This window comes from Ambystoma mexicanum, chromosome 1p (genome assembly GCF_040938575.1).
Source record: "Ambystoma mexicanum isolate Mex_15411 chromosome 1p, UKY_AmexF1_1, whole genome shotgun sequence".
Lineage (NCBI taxonomy): Eukaryota > Metazoa > Chordata > Amphibia > Caudata > Ambystomatidae > Ambystoma > Ambystoma mexicanum.
The window spans coordinates 649493866-649515799 of record NC_090921.1 but is presented as its reverse complement, the minus strand read 5'-3'; positions in this window follow the sequence as shown (position 1 = coordinate 649515799).

The following is a 21934-nucleotide window of genomic DNA, read 5'->3' as shown; positions in this document are numbered from 1 at the left end:
CGCGCCAAGATGCCACTGGCGAACGTGTGCGCTACAAATATGCCTAACATAACATAACATATGGAGAAACCGTCCACTGATGGCACAGTCTCCAGCCAGGTTTCTTGTAAACAAATGAATCCGTACTCTGCACCCAACAAATTATCAAATGAAGACAACAAAAGGTGTGAGAGGCCCCTAATATTCCAGCAAGGTAACTTAAATGGGCAGTACCACCCTTTCACATCACCTTGCACATAGTAGAAAGAGCTCTCTATAGAGGACCAATCCACACTTTTCCCCATAACACAAGCATCTTTATGTGTACCCATGCAATATACAGAACAAGAGCCATTGGCTTCACCTATTACATGAATCTTTAAAAGGGATCTTTTGCATAAATCCACTGAATTCATTGATCCAATATTAGGTAGAGCACAATCAGCCCCCACATTTGACTACGCCGTAACCCGAAGGGAGAAGCGTCTGCGCCTCAGCAAGCACCATTGATCTAACCATGTTTGAAGAAAAATGCAACTTAGTTAAATCCACTTGTTGGTCCTTAACAAACCCCACTTGTAAAATGTCAGATGACAGTATCAACCTCAGCCTCATGTTGACGACTTAGAGGTAAACCCATCACATCCCTGAACAACCGTCGTTCAATAAACAGCGTATAAGAGGGTGATGGTCCCGCCAATAATTAAGGACCCCACTTTATGTTGGGGTTTTCACCAGGTCTTAACTCGACAGGAGTTTTGCTGACCATCTCTAGGCCCCAAGACGTCCAGTGCTGACCTGCCCCCAGGAACCACAATGGGGCCCACGGACAGACCAGCATTAACCATATCCTGTCTAGCCACGTTAACTTCCAATGGGCCTTGGCACAAGGGGTTCCAACATCATAAAGGGCAATGAACTGCCCCCACCCGCCCTCTGTTCTGAATCCAATATCCTCTGATGGCCGCCTGAGAAACCCTCATAGAGCTTGACGGGTTCTGAGCCATGGCTCACCCCACTGGTTGTTGCTGAACCGTGATGCTTAGTGTATCCAGGTTTTGAGATAATAATGGGAGGCGAACTACACCTCACCACCCTCAGTGCGGGGTCTGATGACATCTGGTTGCCCTTGGGGCCTTTCTCATGCAACTTCCCCAAATGAACATTACCGGGGGCCCGGGCCTGCATGTTGCCGATAACAACTCTGGGTAGAATGGACTGGGCACTGCCCTCTACTCGTACCTTCTCACAAGATAGGGTCTCTGCGCAGTCCTGACACCTGACGCTTCATAAACAGTTTTAATTCCTGGTTATGTGGTCAAAGGACTGTGGAAACAACTCCCCCTCATCCACATAATCTAGATGGATCGTGAGGATACTCAGATCCAAATCTGCCATACTGTCCACCGGGGAGATGGGGACGGGTTTTAAGAAATATGTAATGGCATTTTTGCCTTGAGCCTGATGTAGTTTCTTTGTTTTACTATTTTTTAGTTTGTTTTTGTTATTACCCCACACGGTTTTGGTTACAAGAACCTGTATTCGAAGAAGGATCATTTCCAAGAGAGACTAAACCCTTAGCAGATGGAGGCTTAGCTTCCACATCACCCACATGGCCGTCTGCCAAGCCGGCAACCCTTCCTCCCCCACTAAAGGCACAACAGACCCGGAATCACTGGGCTGACTACGGTCCCCTAGTTTATATTTTAAAGATCGTAGGAATTTCCTCGAGCCCTTTTTCTTTGAGTTGGGAATATTTTTTATATTTTTGGATTCTTTTCCTGGCAATGCCGTTTCCATGACTGCATACCCCGGTAGTTGCTCACTCTCACTCTAAGAGAACTTAAAAACTGCTGGCTCACAAAACCACAGCCCCTGACAATCTGCGTAGTCTTGACTCACCGTCTTTTGCTGTGAACAGGATTCTGCGAAACTGAATGATGTCTTTAAAAATGTCAAACAGTGGATGGTGGAACACTGGATGTGTTTGAATGAGGCTAAATCAGAGTTGTTGCTTTTCAGTTCACCCCGACAGAGAGCCAAACTAGACTAAAGATATACTGAATTTATGTTTGATAAAACCGAGCCTGGAGTTAAAAAACTGGGCACTGTGTTTGACTGTAATGTTGGTACAGATGCACAAGTGAACAATATTACCCATAGTACACAATGGGCCTCATTCCGGGTTTGGAGCTAACCATGGAGTAATTAGCTCCATGGTTGCCTCCGAAACCGTCCCAAATCCGGCATGGTGAATGGAGTAATTACCGGTCCATTCCAGGGTTGGAGGGACTGGTAATTCCCCATTCACCTTTTGCCCTTCCCCATTCCCATTTCTGCCCCATAGGGCTCAATGGGAATGGGGAAGGAGGTAATTACGGCACCGTAAATTACGGTACCGTAATTACCTCCAAGGTACCTTTGTGGGTCCCGTACTTAACTCCTGCTAAAAGCAGGAGGTAAGGAAGGACCCGCAAAGGGACCTCGGAATACGGAGGTAAGGGATTACCGGCATCGGCACCCTTACCGGTGCCGGTAATTCCTTACCTCCAACCTCGGAATGACCCCCAATGTCATTTGAAACTTCTTAGATAAATCAGACCTCTGATCTCTGAGGAAAATTGTGAAACTCTGGCTAGGGCCACTATTCTCTCGAGGATGGATTATTGTAGTGCCCTTTAAAGAAGAGCATCTAAAAAGAATCTGCATACCCTACAAGTGGTTCAAAATAATGCTGTGCGTATTATAAAACAAGTACCATGTGGCAAACACACTACATTATATCGAAGGAACCTTCATTGGCTCCCTGTTCAGAAAGAATCCAATTCAAATTATCGGTCCTCATCCACAAAGCTGTATACAGCTCTGCCCCTGAATACCTAAAGAATAGAATCACTACATACTAACCAGTTAAACCTTTACATTCAAGCAACGCTATGCTGCTAAACGGATGAAAGCAAACAGGAAATCATCCCTGTATATTGCATCCTCCCTTTGGAACATGCTTCAGTTGAATTTATGCTTGGACTGTAACCTGGCTTCCTTTCGAAAGGGATTGAAAACGCATCTGTCTGAATAGTTATCATCAAATCCTTATTATGCTATACCTCTCTAGGCTCAGTGTCATTTGTTTTGTTCTGTGTGTTTTATGTTCCCACATGCTGATGCCTGTTGGATTTTCGGTGTGTAATAAAACCATATAAATAGATAAATAAATAAATAAATGTAGAGACCAAAAACAGAACTGCTTAATGTGAGTAAAGAATCTCCTGCGGCCACTGCTGTTCAACACAGAACACAATGCGCAGCACACTGTGTGCACATATCAAGGAAGACACAAACAATCTCAAGCCTTGGCCCTCTGTCACCTGGATTTGGCATGCCCTTTTGGAAAGTCTTCCAGCAAATACCCTGGCTCCCTTGAAATGTGTCCTGCATGCTGCAGCATGACTAAAACATGACTAACCTTCCTGGTTGTTACTCTTTTTCCCCAGTTAGCAAGGCCCGCCCACCTGGTGCCTTCCTGTTTGCCGCTCTTTTTCCTTACTTACGGATTCCTCCAGCCTCTTTTCCTTTGCAGATGGGGAGCAGGTACAAGTAGATCTTGGTCACCTGGCCTAAGCCCCGCCACCTGGTGTCTTCCTGGTTGCTGCTCTTTTTCCCCACTTAGCAAGCCCTGCCCACCTGGTGCCTTCCTGCTTACCGCTCTTTTTCCCCATTTAAGGAGCCCTCCAGCCTCTTTTCCTTTGCAGATGGGTAGGAGGTGCAAGTGGATCTTGGTCAGCTGGCTTAAGCACCGCCCACCTTCTTAGCCCTGCCTTTTCCTTCCTGCTCTTAACTCTTAGATCAAGGGTGTCTCTCGGCCAGGCGGTCAGGCATCCGAGGCGAAGGGCAGGCAAAGAAAAGGGCAATTTCTGTTTGGAACTGTTCAGACCAGTAGGATCCAGCGCCTGGTCCCCTGCTCAGACAGCAGGTAGGCAGGTACCAACATGTGTTTACTCCCTCTGTCCCCACAGGCCATCCCCACCCCTCTTGTCCCTCTGTGATGTTCCCTTGTGCCCCCCCATTCTCACACGCACGTGTTGGCTGTTTTTGTTCATTCTGCTCCCCTGCCCCCCCCTCCAACCTACTTCTGCAGGAGTCTTTTCTGATACAATTTGGTTTCACCATCGCTGTCTCGTGGCCAATGCTGTACTTGACTTTTATGGACTTCATTGATTCACGGTGCGTCACTCTTTCTCATGGTAGCCCTGAATCATGCTGTTCCCATCTTCATCTTGTATCCAGGCTTGCAACATTATGTGTTACTACTGACTTCTGCAATTGTATTCGCTGTCCCCTCTTGCTTCTCCACTCTTTTTGACTGCTTACTCTCTGTTCTCTCCTCTCCCTTTCTCCCTTTTCCTATCTCCTCCACTCCTCTCATTACGTTCTTCTATGCACTTACTTTCTCAGAATTGTCCCTGGACCTTGTATGATAGCAACCTCGTCTGTCTCCTCCCCCTTCCGCTTACTTGTTTTTTTTTTCTCACCCCCCAGAACTATATGAAATGTCATCAGGCATAGTACGATAGTTGCTTGTTTTGTTCCTCCCCTTTCTGCACCCCTCTCCCACACCTTTTGTTTTCACCAGCTCTACCGGAAATGTTGTCAGGCCTAGTACGGTATTCGCCTGTCTGTTTCCATTTCCTTCCCACTCTCCCCCTCCCTTCCTTGTCTATGGGCCTCATTCCGAGGTTGGTGGTAGTCATGGCGCTATTTGCGCCATGACTGCCATCAATGACGGGTCCGGCACCGGTCCGGTTAAATGGGGACTTACCGGTGTAGTCTGGCCTTTGCGGGACTGGTAAGTCCCCATTGAAAATGCAATTCCCCATTCCCATTGAGCCCTCGCAGGGCTCAATGGGAATGGGGAGAGCGCAAATAATGGGCTCGCGTATGTCAAGCCCAATATTTGCGCCCTGGTCCCTTAACGGGCCCCGTCCATAACGGCTGGTCAGACCAGCCGTTAATGGATGGACCTGCTAAGGGACCTTGTAGTAGGGCGGTAAGGGATTACCGGCACTGGTCTCCTTACCAGTGCCCGGTATCCCTTACCGCCCACCTTGTAATGACCCCCTATGTCTTAGCTCTTGCACTGAAATGTCATCAGGTCGAGTACGATAGTTAATTTCACATCCTTACTGTTCATGGCCTGTAAAAATGCCCTTGTATTTTCCCTTGTTCCCTCCCTTGAGTTGAAGCGCTTTGAAACACATTGTGTATAGGCGCTATATAAATAAACAATCATATCATATCATATCAAAGGACTCAGCAAATTCGACCGCATCACCCCGACCCTCATCGATCTGCACTGGCTTCCCCTGCAAGCTTGTATCATCTTTAAATCCTCCTTCATTATCTACAAGGCTGTAACTCTGAAGTCCCAAAGCTACCTCAAGGAGAAACTCTGCAGGCTTATAAAACACCAGAAGTAAGGACATGTGCAGACTTGAATTCTGCTGGTGCAGGAAGGAAAAAACAAGAAGACAGTCCTTTTCTGTGTATGCACGAAGAATCTGGAACCTCCTCTTCATCAACATCCAACTCTCCCCCTCGCTTCTACAGTTTATTAAGGAGCTCAAGAACCTCCTTTTCAAGGAATGGCTCCTCCCTACCATCAGGACCATACAGCGTCCACTCCCCACCTTATCTGAGACTGGGAAATCTGGTCCCCACTGTTTCCTTGCCTGGTTACTTGTAGATCCATTGCTGACTATAACCCTCCCTCTTCTGTTGCTGGATCCCCAATCCCTTATTTGTCTGCTCCCTAGCATTATTCTTCCTCCAATGATTGTAAAGTGATCTGTTGCTTCCCAAAAGCTTGGTCTGCACTCAATGCATACCCCAATACTAATATTAATACTGTGGCAATGTGGCATGCTCTAGAGCCCTATTGGAGATGGTAGTGGTCTTCCCTCCCCCTCATGGCAACAATGGTTTAACACTGAGTGAATTTGACTTTTCCAGACAAATCTAAAGAAAAGTCTTGAAGTTATTTTTTGGCTTGAACTGTGTAGAGGAGGTCCCAAATAAAGCCTGCACTCCAGTCACCCATTTTGAAGTACCAGGAACGTTCACACCGAGATATGTGATGAATGATGAGCAAATAAACCAGCAGAGAGCCGCATTAGGGCTCTGCCCAGTGCCTATCAGAAGAACAATACCTATTGAAGTACCAATAAACAGACAACCATGGAAAGTAAGGTATCCATTGAAAAAACCCTACCAGCAAATGAAACGAAATGGAGATTGCAAAAACACTGTCCCGGAAGAAACTCAACAGGCCTTAATTGAAGATGAATGGTAAAGACACGAGGGCCCAGACAGACTCACAGATGAAAGAAACGACAATCAAAAGATGATACACAGAGACGAAACGCCATGAATAAGGACATCATGAACTTAGAAGGAGAGACGATGTTGAAATATAAAGAAACTTAAACTGTAAAGCAGGATGGAGATATTCAAATAGCTAACGCCTGTACATATGCCTGTAACCGCAAGAAGCTAAGAAAGCAGTGCGGCTTGCTATGCTTAGTAGAAGAATAGAGCGGCAAGCGCCACCTATATACATATATCTACCTCAACGAAGCACACTATGGGCCTCATTACGACCCTGGCGGTAAGGGGTTTACGCCAGCGTTAGCTGCGCCGACCCCTTACCGCCAATTACGAGGTCCCTTAGCGCCATGGAGGTTTTAACACCCGCTTTTAGCGGGTGTTAAAATCCATGGCGCTAAGGGACCATGGAGTTAATTACGCCACCGTAATTTACGGTGGCGTAATTAACGCCTTCCCCACTCCCATTATGCCCTATGGGGCAAAAATGGGAATGGGGAAGGGTAAATGGGGATTGGGGACTTACCGCCCCGCCAAGGTCGGAATGGGGCGGTAAGTCCGCCAACCACCATGGCGTAAACGTAGTTTACGCCATGGTGGTAAAGTCACGGCCCAGGCGGTAACTTACCGCCTGGGTCGTAATGAGGCCCTATATAAGTGCAAATCCACTTTACACAAAAGCAGAATCAACTCAGGTTACTACGGGTCAAACAGGACAGGATTCGTATTCCAGATAAAACGAGAAGAGACGGATGAATCGAAACTCAGCAGGAGCAGCCCATGCCTGGGAAGTGGAGGTCAGACCAAGAGAGGGAGGCGAACAGTAGCTTCGCGGAATCGAAACTTAAGAACAGAACAGCCTGCCCCAGGAAGGCCAAGATAAGGAGGCCCAGGCAGGTGGTGAGCCAAATAAGAATTAAATGCACAAATATAAGGAAGACTAAGCAGATTCACGGTGTGCTAGCACGTGACCAGCCGAGCGAGAAGAGGCACCTACACCTGGCTGTCTCCCAAACAGAAAATACCATAACTTTTTCTGACAAGAAGCTACATTTTCGAGGCCGACCACAGCCAACTAATTGACACATAGGGCCTCATTACACGGATGGCGGTAGGGATTTACCGGTACCAGTAAAATACCGGTACCGGTAAATCCCTACCGCCTTACTACGAGGTCCCTTTGCGGGTTGGGGGATTTAAAGCCTGCTTTTTGCAGGCGTTAAAATCCAACCCCCTAAGGGACCTCGGAGCTAATTACGGCACCGCAAAATTGCGGTGCCGTAATTAGCGCCTTCCCCATTCCCATAGAGCCCTATGGGGCAGAAATGGGAATGGGGAAGGGCAATTGGTGGAAGGGGGATTTACCGCCCATCAAACCTTGGAATGGGGCGGTAAATCCCCTTTCCGCCAAGGCGGTGCCGGTATTTTACCGGCATGAGCCATGGCGCTGATAGCGCCATGGCTCACCGCCTACCGGGTAATGAGGCCCATAGCCACTAAAGTACTGATTGATGGAAGGGAGGCCGGGTGAATCTTGGGGTATCCTGCACCTGGTTGACCATTCTGCGTGCTGCTAATTAAAGTGGAGATTTATGCATGGGGTTGAAGCCAACCCAATCACAATGGACCAAATAATCTAGGGTCCTATAGATAGTGGAACCAATGGGACGTCGTACTTTTAGTGACGTCCACCGTAGTCATTTTTGAAGAAAGGGCTTAGATGCTCATCTGATAATGTTTAACCAATCCTCACACTCCATTACCACATACAGATATAGCACCTATATTTAAGTTAACTTTTCCAACCAATGAAATTGCATGATAACTTGTGAGTGTTACACGTCAATGATGACGAATTTTGGTTATAACTGTTACTGTTTGCATGAAGTTGTTGGGAGTGGAAGCGAGACGGGCTATGACATCACTGTTGATTTCCATGTTTCCCCGTTTTTTGCACTTGTCATTAAACTGACTCCCCTTTGCCAAACCATTGAGTTGTCCTTATTGATTGGTGTTGGAGTAAGAAATCCTTCACCCCCATCCACCTCAAAGTGCAGCTATCTCATCTTAAAGTACTGCAGAGCAAACTCTGACTCTATGGGCCGGTCAGGGGTCTCTCTAGTACACTTGGTAGCAGAGGATGGTTGGTGACCATCGATTATTGATTAAAATAAGACACCTATTGACCGTCGACATAAAGTAACTCTAGGTCTTCGGCAATATCACAAGTCCTTTGCCATTCGGCTGAGACCGTGAAGCTCCCCGTAGACAATGGTAGTATAAAGCAAGACTGTAGTCGGGGCCTTAAGGGACCCGTTTTCCCAACACATCCCTTCCCATTCCTACGGGCAGCTGATCGAGCGAAAATCTGAAGCAGGCTGTAACAAAGTCGGTTTTCGTGAGGGTCCAGAGACGAACAATGCGAACGGTGAGTGAAAAAGACTAATGTTCTGGCAAACGTGCATGCCTTAGAAACAAGTAAAGGGAAAAGGGAACGGAGGGAGGAGGAAAAACCAAAATATAGTTAGAAGTAGAGAAGGCTATATATATAAGGGGATAATGACTCAAGAATAATTGAATAAATAGAGGTTACCTGTAACGCTTACCTCAGAAACTCTGCGGGAGCACGTCTCTGGAAATCTGTTTGGTGCTATTCTCAGTGTGCGTAGTTAATCTATGCAGTCTGGTGATCTACAAGAAACATTCAGTAATCCTTAGTATACTAGTCTAATGCACCCGTTCAGGAATTATCTCTCATACACTTCAGGAGGCGTTACCTGTAGTTTGTTTTTTAGGAGCTCTCCATCCTGCTTCTACGCAGGGGCGCTTGTTCTGAAGAAGGGAAATGAAATGCGATTTTCTGAGGGAAGGAAGGATAGCAGGTGTGCGTGACATGCAAAGAATGGGGTGATAGGAATAGATAAGGAGTTAGATACTATTCCCGGCAAGAATAACTATGATAAGCTGTTCCATTATATTGACGTGCATGAACACCTAGTCACATCCAACCCAACTATGAGGAGCAACTCAATATGCGTGTGAACAATTGGCCAGAAAAAGGTTAACTGCAGAGATAAAGTATAATTCTTTTTCACATTAAACGTGTGGTGTATGCTAACTCGTGAAGAAGACTTTCCACAACTAACAACATGACTCTAGTAGTTTTACTGACTGGAAGCAACTGTAACATTCCCCAAAATTGACGACTCAAAACCTTGTCACCGAATTGGAATACTACCTAGCATGTGTGGAAAGGCTGACTGACAGGGGAACAACTTATTACTGTTGTTACAAAAACCATGAAACTCCGCTGACTGAAAAGGCACGCTAAAAAACAAGGGCGCAACAACATAAACAGCCAATACTTGCGGTAACAGCTGCTTGACGAAACAACAGGCTTCAAACTGCTGAGGGAGATTTGCAAATGTTCCGCTGACAGGAATGAGCGCGGCAATTGTACTGAGGTAACCGTGAAGGCAACTTGCGAGAATGCTGCCTAAAATCAGACACCAGGGAAATACTGTGGAAGTGACGGGAAATGTACACTAACTACAGAGGGAAAACTATGGAACCACGGCAGGAGGTCATAAGAGTGGGCTGAGGAAAACTGTGACAGGAACTGGAGCCGCGGTAAGCGTACACTGCAAAGCAGACGACGCGGAGCAGGTGAGAGGAGGGACTTATATATGCTGTGAGTGTGAAGCGCTAGATCATGACGGTTACTTTTCATAGAACCCCTAAGCCGCCATCTTAGGTGATGAGGAAGTGTCTTTCCCCCCATAGCCTAAACATGGTTCTTTCTGTGTTACGGACCAAGCATGATAAGCCATGGTCCACGAATTCTTAGAGACTAATCTAGGGGCATGACCCAAGCTCATGACAGTATTCCCCCCCAAAACCCCTCCTAAGCCAGCATTCCCCTTGGTGGGCTTGCACGGGTTATTTCTATGAAAGGCTCTCAGCAATCTAGGCGCATGTATGTTCTCTTGGGGTTCCCATGTTCTATCCTGAGGACCATACCCCTTCCAGTCCACCAAATAGAACAACTTCTTGCGCACCACCTTGGAATCCAGAATAGCCTTGACTTCATACTCTGGTTGGTCAGTCTCAACTTCCATTGGGGCTGGAACTTCATGAATTCTGGTATTCGGGCTGACTGGCTTCAACAGGGAAACATGAAACACTGGATGGATTTTCATGTTTCTGGGAAGGGTCAACTTCAAGGCCACAGGATTAATCACTTTTTCGATTGTAAATGGTCCCAGAAATCTTGGAAGGAATTTTCGTGACCCCTTCAATGTTAAGTTTTTGGTAGACAGCCACACTAAATCTCCAACCTTGTAATCGGGAGGGTTTTTTCTTTTGAGATCAGCAAATTTCTTCTGGGCCTCTTTGGCAACTAACAAATGCTCTCGTGCCTTGACCAGTGCGGTGGCAATGTTTTCATGCAGAGTTTTCACAGCTGGCATTTCTAAGGATTCAGGAGGATCATAGGCAGATGTCCGAGGATGCCGGCCATGTAAGGTAAAAAATGGACTTAAACCTGTAGAGGCGTGCACAGAGTTGTTGTAAGCGTATTCAGCTACCCACAAGATATTAAACCAAGTGTCTTCAGACTGATGCAACATACATCGGAGGTATTGTTCCAAGGTTTGATTAGTTCTCTCGGTTTGTCCGTCCGTTTGGGGATGATGACTGGTGGACAAGCGAATCTCCACCTTGGCCAGTTCGCAGCATTTTTTCCAGAATTTAGAAACAAACTGGCTTCCTCGATCAGACACTACTATTGACGGAAAACCATGGAGTCTTACTACATTCTCCAAGAAGGTTTTAGCCAGGGCCGATGCTGTAGGTAAACCTTTCAAGGCTACAAAATGCGCCATTTTTGAAAAAAAGGTCTACCACCACCAAAATGGTATCATACCCCTCACACATGGGTAGATCTGTGATGAAGTCCATAGAGAGAGTATGCCAGGGAGCAGGTGGCACACTCAGCGGTTGAAGAAGACCAGCAGGTTTACTCTTTTGATTCTTGTTTTGAGCACAATTTCCGCAAGTGTTCAAGAATTGAACTACATCTTTTCGCCATGTGGGCCACCAATAGGATCTTTTCACTTTCTCCAGGGTTTTGGCAATTCCAGGATGACCCTCCAGCAAGGCTCCATGATAGTCGGAAATTACTTGAACTTGCAGCCTGAGCGTGGGCAAATACAGGCGATTCCGATAGAATGGCAAACCATCCAGAACACTGAAATGTTTACCCTTTGTCTCCCATTTCTGCAGTTCGTCAGTGTTCATGCTAATTTTGATTTCCTCTCTCAGTTTCTCCCAAGACGAATCTGTTGTACCCACAACTCCAAGCACCTTTTCCCCGGGAATAATTTCCACAGGAGTGGGAGGCACATAAGCTTCTTCACCTTTTCCAATACGAGATAGGGCATCCGCCTTTCCATTTCGCACCCCCGGCCTGAATGTGATGACGAAGTCGTATTCGGCAAAAAAGAGGGCCCAACGTAGTTGACGGGAGGATTGTGCCTTAGCCGAGCGGAGGTACTGCAGGTTGCGGTGATCCGTAAAAATGGTAACGGTATGTCTTGCCCCAAGTAGGTGATGTCTCCATTCCTTAAGGGCACACTTGATGGCCAACAATTCCTTATCAGTAATTGTATAGTTGAGCTCTGTAGAGGAGAATTTTTTAGACCAAAAGGCCACAGGATGCAATTCGTGGGAGTCTGGATTTCGCTGTGATAACACTGCTCCCATGGCCACATTTGAAGCGTCTGTTTCCACCACAAACGGAAGGTCCGGCCGTGGATGCTGGAGGACAGGGGCTGCAGTAAATCTTTCCTTTAATTTTTTAAAGGCCTCATCTGCCTCTGTAGTACAATCAAATGTTTTGTTCTTCTTGAGTAAGGACGTAATGGGATGAACCAATCGTGAGAAATCGGACACACACCGTCGATAAAAATTTGCAAACCCTAGAAAACTTTGAATTCCTTTAACTGACGTGGGTGCAGGCCCGGTGAGAATTGCATCAACTTTTCGGTTGTCCATCTTAACTCCTAGAGCCGACAAAATGAACCCCAAGAACTCAACTTCTGGAACGTGGAAGTGACATTTTTCCAGTTTAACATATAGAGAGTTTTCCTTGAGTCGTTGGAGAACAGCAGTCACATGCTTGACATGTTCAAAAGGTTCATCAGAAAAAATTAGAATGTCGTCCACATAAACCACCACAAAAATATCCAACATATCTCTGAAAATGTCATTCATAAAGGATTGAAAGGCTGCTGGAGCGTTGCACAGCCTGAAAGGCATCACCATGTATTCAAAAAGCCCGTATCTGGTTCGAAATGCAGTTTTCCACTCATCTCCCTCCTTTATGCGAATTAGATGATATGCCCCTCGGAGGTCTAGCTTGGTGAAGATCTGCGCCTGTTTTACTTGGTCCAACAATGTAGAAATGAGTGGAAGAGGGTAGCGATTCTTTACAGTGATTTGATTTAGAGCTCGGTAGTCTATACACGTTCTCAATTCTCCTTCTTTTTTGGGGACAAAAAATAGGGGCGATGCTGCTGGGGACTTAGATGGTCTGATAAATCCATTAGCCAGATATTGATCCAAATAGGTTTTCAAATGGGCATTTTCCTTTTCTGTCAAAGCATAAATTCGACTGCATGGAAGCTGGGATCCTGGAATTAAATCAATTTGACAATCGTAAGGTCTGTGAGGGGGCAATACTTCAGCTTGTTTTTCCTCTTGGAACACATCTTGAAATTTCCGGTATTCATGGGGCAAGGAGCCTATAAGACCTAAGGTAATTTCTGTGGATCCCTCCTGTAGCATCATCTTCACTGAACTTTCCATGGAATTGCAAGAGTTTTGGCAGTCAAGAGCAAAGGTCAAGGTTCGTGTTCGCCAATTGATCAATGGGTTATGCTTTTCTAACCACGGCATTCCCAAGATAATCTGGAACTGGGGAGCTCGAATCAGGTCAAAAGAGATCCTCTCTCTGTGTCCCTCCTGGCAGAGCATAATAAGATTGTTAATGCATTGTGTAACCGGACCTGACACTAAGGGAGTGCCGTCGACCCCGGATACATTTTCTGCCTTTAACTTATCCGTTAAGGGAAATCCCAATTTGCTAGCCAGGTAACTCAATTTGCTAAATCAGAGTTGTTGCTTTTCAGTTCACGACAGAGAGCCAAACTAGACTAAACATATACTGAATTTATGTTTGATAAAACCGAGTCTGGAGTTAAAACACTGGGCACTGTGTTTGACTGTAATGTTGGTACAGATGCACAAGTGAACAATATTACCCATAGTACACAATGGGCCTCATTCTGGGTTTGGAGCTAACCATGGAGTAATTAGCTCCATGGTTGCCCCCGAAACCGTCCCAAATCCGGCATGGTGAATGGAGTAATTACCGGTCCATTCCAGGGTTGGAGGGACCGGTAATTCCCCATTCACCTTTTGCCCTTCCCCATTCCCATTTCTGCCCCATAGGGCTCAATGGGAATGGGGAAGGAGGTAATTACGGCACCGTAAATTACGGTACCGTAATTACCTCCGAGGTACCTTTGTGGGTCCCATACTTAACTCCTGCTAAAAGTAGGAGGTAAGGAAGGACCAGCAAAGGGACCTCGGAATACGGAGGTAAGGGATTACCGGCATCGGCACCCTTACCGGTGCCGGTAATTCCTTACCTCCAACCTCGGAATGACCCCCAAGTTCATTTGAAACTTCTTAGATAAATCAGACCTCTGATCTCTGAGGAAAATTGTGAAACTCTGGCTAGGGCCACTATTCTCTCGAGGATGGATTATTGTAGTGCCCTTTAAAGAAGAGCATCTAAAAAGAATCTGCATACCCTACAAGTGGTTCAAAATAATGCTGTGCATATTATAAAACAAGTACCTTGTGGCAAACACACTACATTATATCGAAGGAATCTTCATTGGCTCCCTGTTCAGAAAGAATCCAATTCAAATTAGCGGTCCTCATCCACAAAGCTGTATACAGCTCTGCCCCTGAATACCTAAAGAATAGAATCACTACCTACTAACCAGTTAAACCTTTACATTCAAGCAACGCTATGCTGCTAAACGGATGAAAGCAAACAGGAAATCATCCCTGTATATTGCATCCTCCCTTTGGAACATGCTTCAGTTGAATTTATGCTTGGACTGTAACCTGGCCTCCTTTCGAAAGGGATTGAAAACGCATCTGTCTGAATAGTTATCATCAAATCCTTATTATGCTATACCTCTCTAGGCTCAGTGTCATTTGTTTTGTTCTGTGTGTTTTATGTTCCCACATGCTGATGCCTGTTGGGTTTTCGGTGTGTAATAAAACCATATAAATAAATAAATAAATAAATGTAGAGACCAAAAACAGAACTGCTTAATGTGAGTAAAGAATCCCCTGCGGCCACTGCTGTTCAACACAGAACACAATGCGCAGCACACTGTGTGCACATATCAAGGAAGACACAAACAATCTCAAGCCTTGGCCCTCTGTCACCTGGATTTGGCATGCCCTTTTGGAAAGTCTTCCAGCAAATACCCTGGCTCCCTTGAAATGTGTCCTGCATGCTGCAGCATGACTAAAACATGACTAACCTTCCTGGTTGTTACTCTTTTTCCCCAGTTAGCAAGGCCCGCCCACCTGGTGCCTTCCTGTTTGCCGCTCTTTTTCCTTACTTACGGATTCCTCCAGCCTCTTTTCCTTTGCAGATGGGGAGCAGGTACAAGTAGATCTTGGTCACCTGGCCTAAGCCCCGCCACCTGGTGTCTTCCTGGTTGCTGCTCTTTTTCCCCACTTAGCAAGCCCTGCCCACCTGGTGCCTTCCTGCTTACCGCTCTTTTTCCCTATTTAAGGAGCCCTCCAGCCTCTTTTCCTTTGCAGATGGGTAGGAAGTGCAAGGGGATCTTGGTCAGCTGGCTTAAGCACCGCCCACCTTCTTAGCCCTGCCTTTTCCTTCCTGCTCTTAACTCTTAGATCAAGGGTGTCTCTCGGCCAGGCGGTCAGGCATCCGAGGTGAAGGGCAGGCAAAGAAAAGGGCAATTTCTGTTTGGAACTGTTCAGACCAGTAGGATCCAGCGCCTGGTCCCCTGCTCAGACAGCAGGTAGGCATGTACAAACATGTGTTTACTCCCTCTGTCCCCACAGGCCATCCCCACCCCTCTTGTCCCTCTGTGATGTTCCCTTGTGCCCCCCCATTCTCACACGCACGTGTTGGCTGTTTTTGTTCATTCTGCTCCCCTGCCCCCCCCTCCAACCTACTTCTGCAGGAGTCTTTTCTGATACAATTTGGTTTCACCATCGCTGTCTCGTGGCCAATGCTGTACTTGACTTTTATGGACTTCATTGATTCACGGTGCGTCACTCTTTCTCATGGTAGCCCTGAATCATGCTGTTCCCATCTTCATCTTGTATCCAGGCTTGCAACATTATGTGTTAGTACTGACTTCTGCAATTGTATTCGCTGTCCCCTCTTGCCTCTCCACTCTTTTTGACTGCTTACTCTCTGTTCTCTCCTCCTCTCCCTTTCTCCCTTTTCCTATCTCCTCCACTCCTCTCATTACGTTCTTCTATGCACTTACTTTCTCAGAATTGTCCCTGGACCTTGTATGATAGCAACCTCGTCTGTCTCCTCCCCCTTCCGCTTACTTGTTTTTTTTTTCTCACCCCCCAGAACTATATGAAATGTCATCAGGCATAGTACGATAGTTGCTTGTTTTGTTCCTCCCCTTTCTGCACCCCTCTCCCACACCTTTTGTTTTCACCAGCTCTACCGGAAATGTTGTCAGGCCTAGTACGGTATTCGCCTGTCTGTTTCCATTTCCTTCCCACTCTCCCCCTCCCTTCCTTGTCTATGGGCCTCATTCCGAGGTTGGATGTAGTCATGGCGCTATTTGCGCCATGACTGCCACCAATAACGGGTCCGGCACCGGTCCGGTTAAATGGGGACTTACCGGTGTAGTCTGGCCTTTGTGGGACCGGTAAGTCCCCATTGAAAATGCAATTCCCCATTCCCATTGAGCCCCCGCAGGGCTCAATGGGAATGGGGAAAGCGCAAATAATGGGCTCGCGTATGTCAAGCCCAATATTTGCGCCCTGGTCCCTTAACGGGCCCCGTCCATAACGGCTGGTCAGACCAGCCGTTAATGGATGGACCTGCTAAGGGACCTTGTAGTAGGGCGGTAAGGGATTACCGGCACTGGTCTCCTTACCAGTGCCCGGTATCCCTTACCGCCCACCTTGTAATGACCCCCTATGTCTTAGCTCTTGCACTATCTGAAATGTCATCAGGTCGAGTACGATAGTTAATTTCACATCCTTACTGTTCATGGCCTGTAAAAATGCCGTTGTATTTTCCCTTGTTCCCTCCCTTGAGTTGAAGCGCTTTGAAACACATTGAAACAATCATATCATATCATATCAAAGGACTCAGCAAATTCGACCGCATCACCCCGACCCTCATCGATCTGCACTGGCTTCCCCTGCAAGCTTGTATCATCTTTAAATCCTCCTTCATTATCTACAAGGCTGTAACTCTGAAGTCCCAAAGCTACCTCAAGGAGAAACTCTGCAGGCTTATAATACACCAGAAGTAAGGACATGTGCAGACTTGAATTCTGCTGGTGCAGGAAGGAAAAAACAAGAAGACAGTCCTTTTCTGTGTACGCACGAAGAATCTGGAACCTCCTCTTCATCAACATCCAACTCTCCCCCTCGCTTCTACAGTTTATTAAGGAGCTCAAGAACCTCCTTTTCAAGGAATGGCTCCTCCCTACCATCAGGACCATACAGCGTCCACTCCCCACCTTATCTGAGACTGGGAAATCTGGTCCCCACTGTTTCCTTGCCTGGTTACTTGTAGATCCATTGCTGACTATAACCCTCCCTCTTCTGTTGCTGGATCCCCAATCCCTTATTTGTCTGCTCCCTAGCATTATTCTTCCTCCAATGATTGTAAAGTGATCTGTTGCTTCCCAAAAGCTTGGTCTGCACTCAATGCATACCCCAATACTAATATTAATACTGTGGCAATGTGGCATGCTCTAGAGCCCTGTTGGAGATGGTAGTGGTCTTCCCTCCCCCTCATGGCAACAATGGTTTAACACTGAGTGAATTTGACTTTTCCAGACAAATCTAAAGAAAAGTCTTGAAGTTATTTTTTGGCTTGAACTGTGTAGAGGAGGTCCCAAATAAAGCCTGCACTCCAGTCACCCATTTTGAAGTACCAGGAACGTTCACACCGAGATATGTGATGAATGATGAGCAAAAAAACCAGCAGAGAGCCGCATTAGGGCTCTGCCCAGTGCCTATCAGAAGAACAATACCTATTGAAGTACCAATAAACAGACAACCATGGAAAGTAAGGTATCCATTGAAAAAACCCTACCAGCAAGTGAAACGAAATGGAGATTGCATAAACACTGTCCCGGAAGAAACTCAACAGGCCTTAATTGAAGATGAATGGTAAAGACACGAGGGCCCAGACAGACTCACAGATGAAAGGAACGACAATCAAAAGATGATACACAGAGACGAAACGCCATGAATAAGGACATCATGAACTTAGAAGGAGAGACGATGTTGAAATATAAAGAAACTTAAACTGTAAAGCAGGATGGAGATATTCAAATAGCTAACGCCTGTACATATGCCTGTAACCGCAAGAAGCTAAGAAAGCAGTGCGGCTTGCTATGCTTAGTAGAAGAATAGAGCGGCAAGCGCCACCTATATACATATATCTACCTCAACGAAGCACACTATATAAGTGCAAGTCCACTTTACACAAAAGCAGAATAAACTCAGGTTACTACGGGTCAAACAGGACAGGATTCGTATTCCAGCTAAAACGAGAAGAGACGGATGAATCGAAACTCAGCAGGAGCAGCCCATGCCTGGGAAGTGGAGGTCAGACCAAGAGAGGGAGGCGAACAGTAGCTTCGCGGAATCGAAACTTAAGAACAGAACAGCCTGCCCCAGGAAGGCCAAGATAAAGAGGCCCAGGCAGGTGGTGAGCCAAATAAGAATTAAATGCACAAATATAAGGAAGACTAAGCAGATTCACGGTGTGCTAGCACGTGACCAGCCGAGCGAGAAGAGGCACCTACACCTGGTTGTCTCCCAAACAGAAAATACCATAACTTTTTCTGACAAGAAGCTACATTTTCGAGGCCGACCACAGCCAACTAATTGACACATAGGGCCTCATTACACAGATGGCGGTAGGGATTTACCGGTACCAGTAAAATACCGGTACCGGTAAATCCCTACCGCCTTACTACGAGGTCCCTTTGCGGGTTGGGGGATTTAAAGCCTGCTTTTTGCAGGCGTTAAAATCCAACCCGCTAAGGGACCTCGGAGCTAATTACGGCACCGCAAAATTGCGGTGCCATAATTAGCGCCTTCCCCATTCCCATAGAGCCCTATGGGGCAGAAATGGGAATGGGGAAGGGCAATGGCGGAAGGGGGATTTACCGCCCCTCCAACCTTGGAATGGGGCGGTAAATCCCCTTTCCGCCAAGGCGGTGCTGGTATTTTACCGGCATGAGCCATGGCGCTAATAGCGCCATGGCTCACCGCCTACCGGGTAATGAGGCCCATAGCCACTAAAGTACTGATTGATGGAAGGGAGGCCGGGTGAATCTTGGGGTATCCTGCACCTGGTTGACCATTCTGCGTGCTGCTAATTAAAGTGGAGATTTATGCATGGGGTTGAAGCCAACCCAATCACAATGGACCAAATAATCTAGGGTCCTATAGATAGTGGAACCAATGGGACGTCGTACTTTTAGTGACGTCCACCGTAGTCATTTTTGAAGAAAGGGCTTAGATGCTCACCTGATAATGTTTAACCAATCCTCACACTCCATTACCACATACAGATATAGCACCTATATTTAAGTTACCTTTTCCAACCAATGAAATTGCATGATAACTTGTGAGTGTTACACGTCAATGATGACGAATTTTGGTTATAACTGTTACTGTTTGCATGAAGTTGTTGGGAGTGGAAGCGAGACGGGCTATGACATCACTGTTGATTTCCATGTTTCCCCGTTTTTTGTACTTGTCATTAAACTGACTCCCCTTTGCCAAACCTTTGAGTTGTCCTTATTGATTGGTGTTGGAGTAAGAAATCCTTCACCCCCATCCACCTCAAAGTGCAGCTATCTCATCTTAAAGTACTGCAGAGCAAACTCTGACTCTATGGGCCGGTCAGGGGTCTCTCTAGTACACTTGGTAGCAGAGGATGGTTGGTGACCATCGATTATTGATTAAAATAAGACACCTATTGACCGTCACATAAAGTAACTCTAGGTCTTCGGCAATATCACAAGTCCTTTGCCATTCGGCTGAGACCGTGAAGCTCCCCGTAGACAATGGTAGTATAAAGCAAGACTGTAGTCGGGGCCTTAAGGGACCCATTTTCCCAACACATCCCTTCCCATTCCTACGGGCAGCTGATCGAGCGAAAATCTGAAGCAGGCTGTAACGAAGTCGGTTTTCGTGAGGGTCCAGAGACGAACAATGCGAACGGTGAGTGAAAAAGACTAATGTTCTGGCAAACGTGCATGCCTTAGAAACAAGTAAAGGAAAAAGGGAACGGAGGGAGGAGGAAAAACCAAAATATAGTTAGAAGTAGAGAAGGCTATATATATAAGGGGATAATGACTCAAGAATAATTGAATAAATAGAGGTTACCTGTAACGCTTACCTCAGAAACTCTGCGGGAGCACTTCTCTGGAAATCTGTTTGGTGCTATTCTCAGTGTGCGTAGTTAATCTATGCACTCTGCTGATCTACAAGAAACATTCAGTAATCCTTAGTATACTAGTCTAATGCACCCGTTCAGGAATTATCTCTCATACACTTCAGGAGGCGTTACCTGTAGTTTGTTTTTTGGGAGCTCTCCATCCTGCTTCTACGCAGGGGCGCTTGTTCTGAAGAAGGGAAATGAAATGCGATTTTCTGAGGGAAGGAAGGATAGCAGGTGTGTGTGACATGCAAAGAATGGGGTGATAGGAATAGATAAGGAGTTATATACTATTCCCGGCAAGAATAACTATGATAAGCTGTTCCATTATATTGACGTGCATGAACACCTAGTCACATCCAACCCAACTATGAGGAGCAACTCAATATGCGTGTGAACAATTGGCCAGAAAAAGGTTAACTGCAGAGATAAAGTATAATTCTTTTTCACATTAAACGTGTGGTGTATGCTAACTCGTGAAGAAGACTTTCCACAACTAACAACATGACTCTAGTAGTTTTACTGACTGGAAGCAACTGTAACATTCACCAGAATTGACGACTCAAAACCTTGTCACCGAATTGGAATACTACCTAGCATGTGTGGAAAGGCTGACTGACAGGGGAACAACTTATTACTGTTGTTACAAAAACCATGAAACTCCGCTGACTGAAAAGGCACGCTAAAAAACAAGGGCGCAACAACATAAACAGCCAATACTTGCGGTAACAGCTGCTTGACGAAACAACAGGCTTCAAACTGCTGAGGGAGATTTGCAAATGTTCCGCTGACAGGAATGAGCGCGGCAATTGTACTGAGGTAACCGTGAAGGCAACTTGCGAGAATGCTGCCTAAAATCAGACACCAGGGAAATACTGTGGAAGTGACGGGAAATGTACACTAACTACAGAGGGAAAACTATGGAACCATGGCAGGAGGTCATAAGAGTGGGCTGAGGAAAACTGTGACAGGAACTGGAGCCGCGGTAAGCGTACACTGCAAAGCAGACGACGCGAAGCGCGGAGCAGGTGAGAGGAGGGACTAATATATGCTGTGAGTGTGAAGCACTAGATCATGACGGTTACTTTTCATAGAACCCCTAAGTCGCCATCTTAGGTGATGAGGAAGTGTCTTTCCCCCCATAGCCTAAACATGGTTCTTTCCGTGTTACGGACCAAGCATGATAAGCCGTGGTCCACGAATTCTTAGAGACTAATCTAGGGGCATGACCCAAGCTCATGACAGTATTCCCCCCCAAAACCCCTCCTAAGCCAGCATTCCCCTTGGTGGGCTTGCACGGGCTATTTCTATGAAAGGCTCTCAGCAATCTAGGCGCATGTATGTTCTCTTGGGGTTCCCATGTTCTATCCTGAGGACCATACCCCTTCCAGTCCACCAAATAGAACAACTTCTTGAGCACCACCTTGGAATCCAGAATAGCCTTGACTTCATACTCTGGTTGGTCAGTCTCAACTTCCATTGGGGCTGGAACTTCATGAATTCTGGTATTCGGGCTGACTGGCTTCAACAGGGAAACATGAAACACTGGATGGATTTTCAAGTTTCTGGGAAGGGTCAACTTCAAGGCCACAGGATTAATCACTTTTTCGATTGTAAATGGTCCCAGAAATCTTGGAAGGAATTTTCGTGACCCCTTCAATGTTAAGTTTTTGGTAGACAGCCACACTAAATCTCCAACCTTGTAATCGGGAGGGTTTTTTCTTTTGAGATCAGCAAATTTCTTCTGGGCCTCTTTGGCAACTAACAAATGCTCTCGTGCCTTGACCAGTGCGG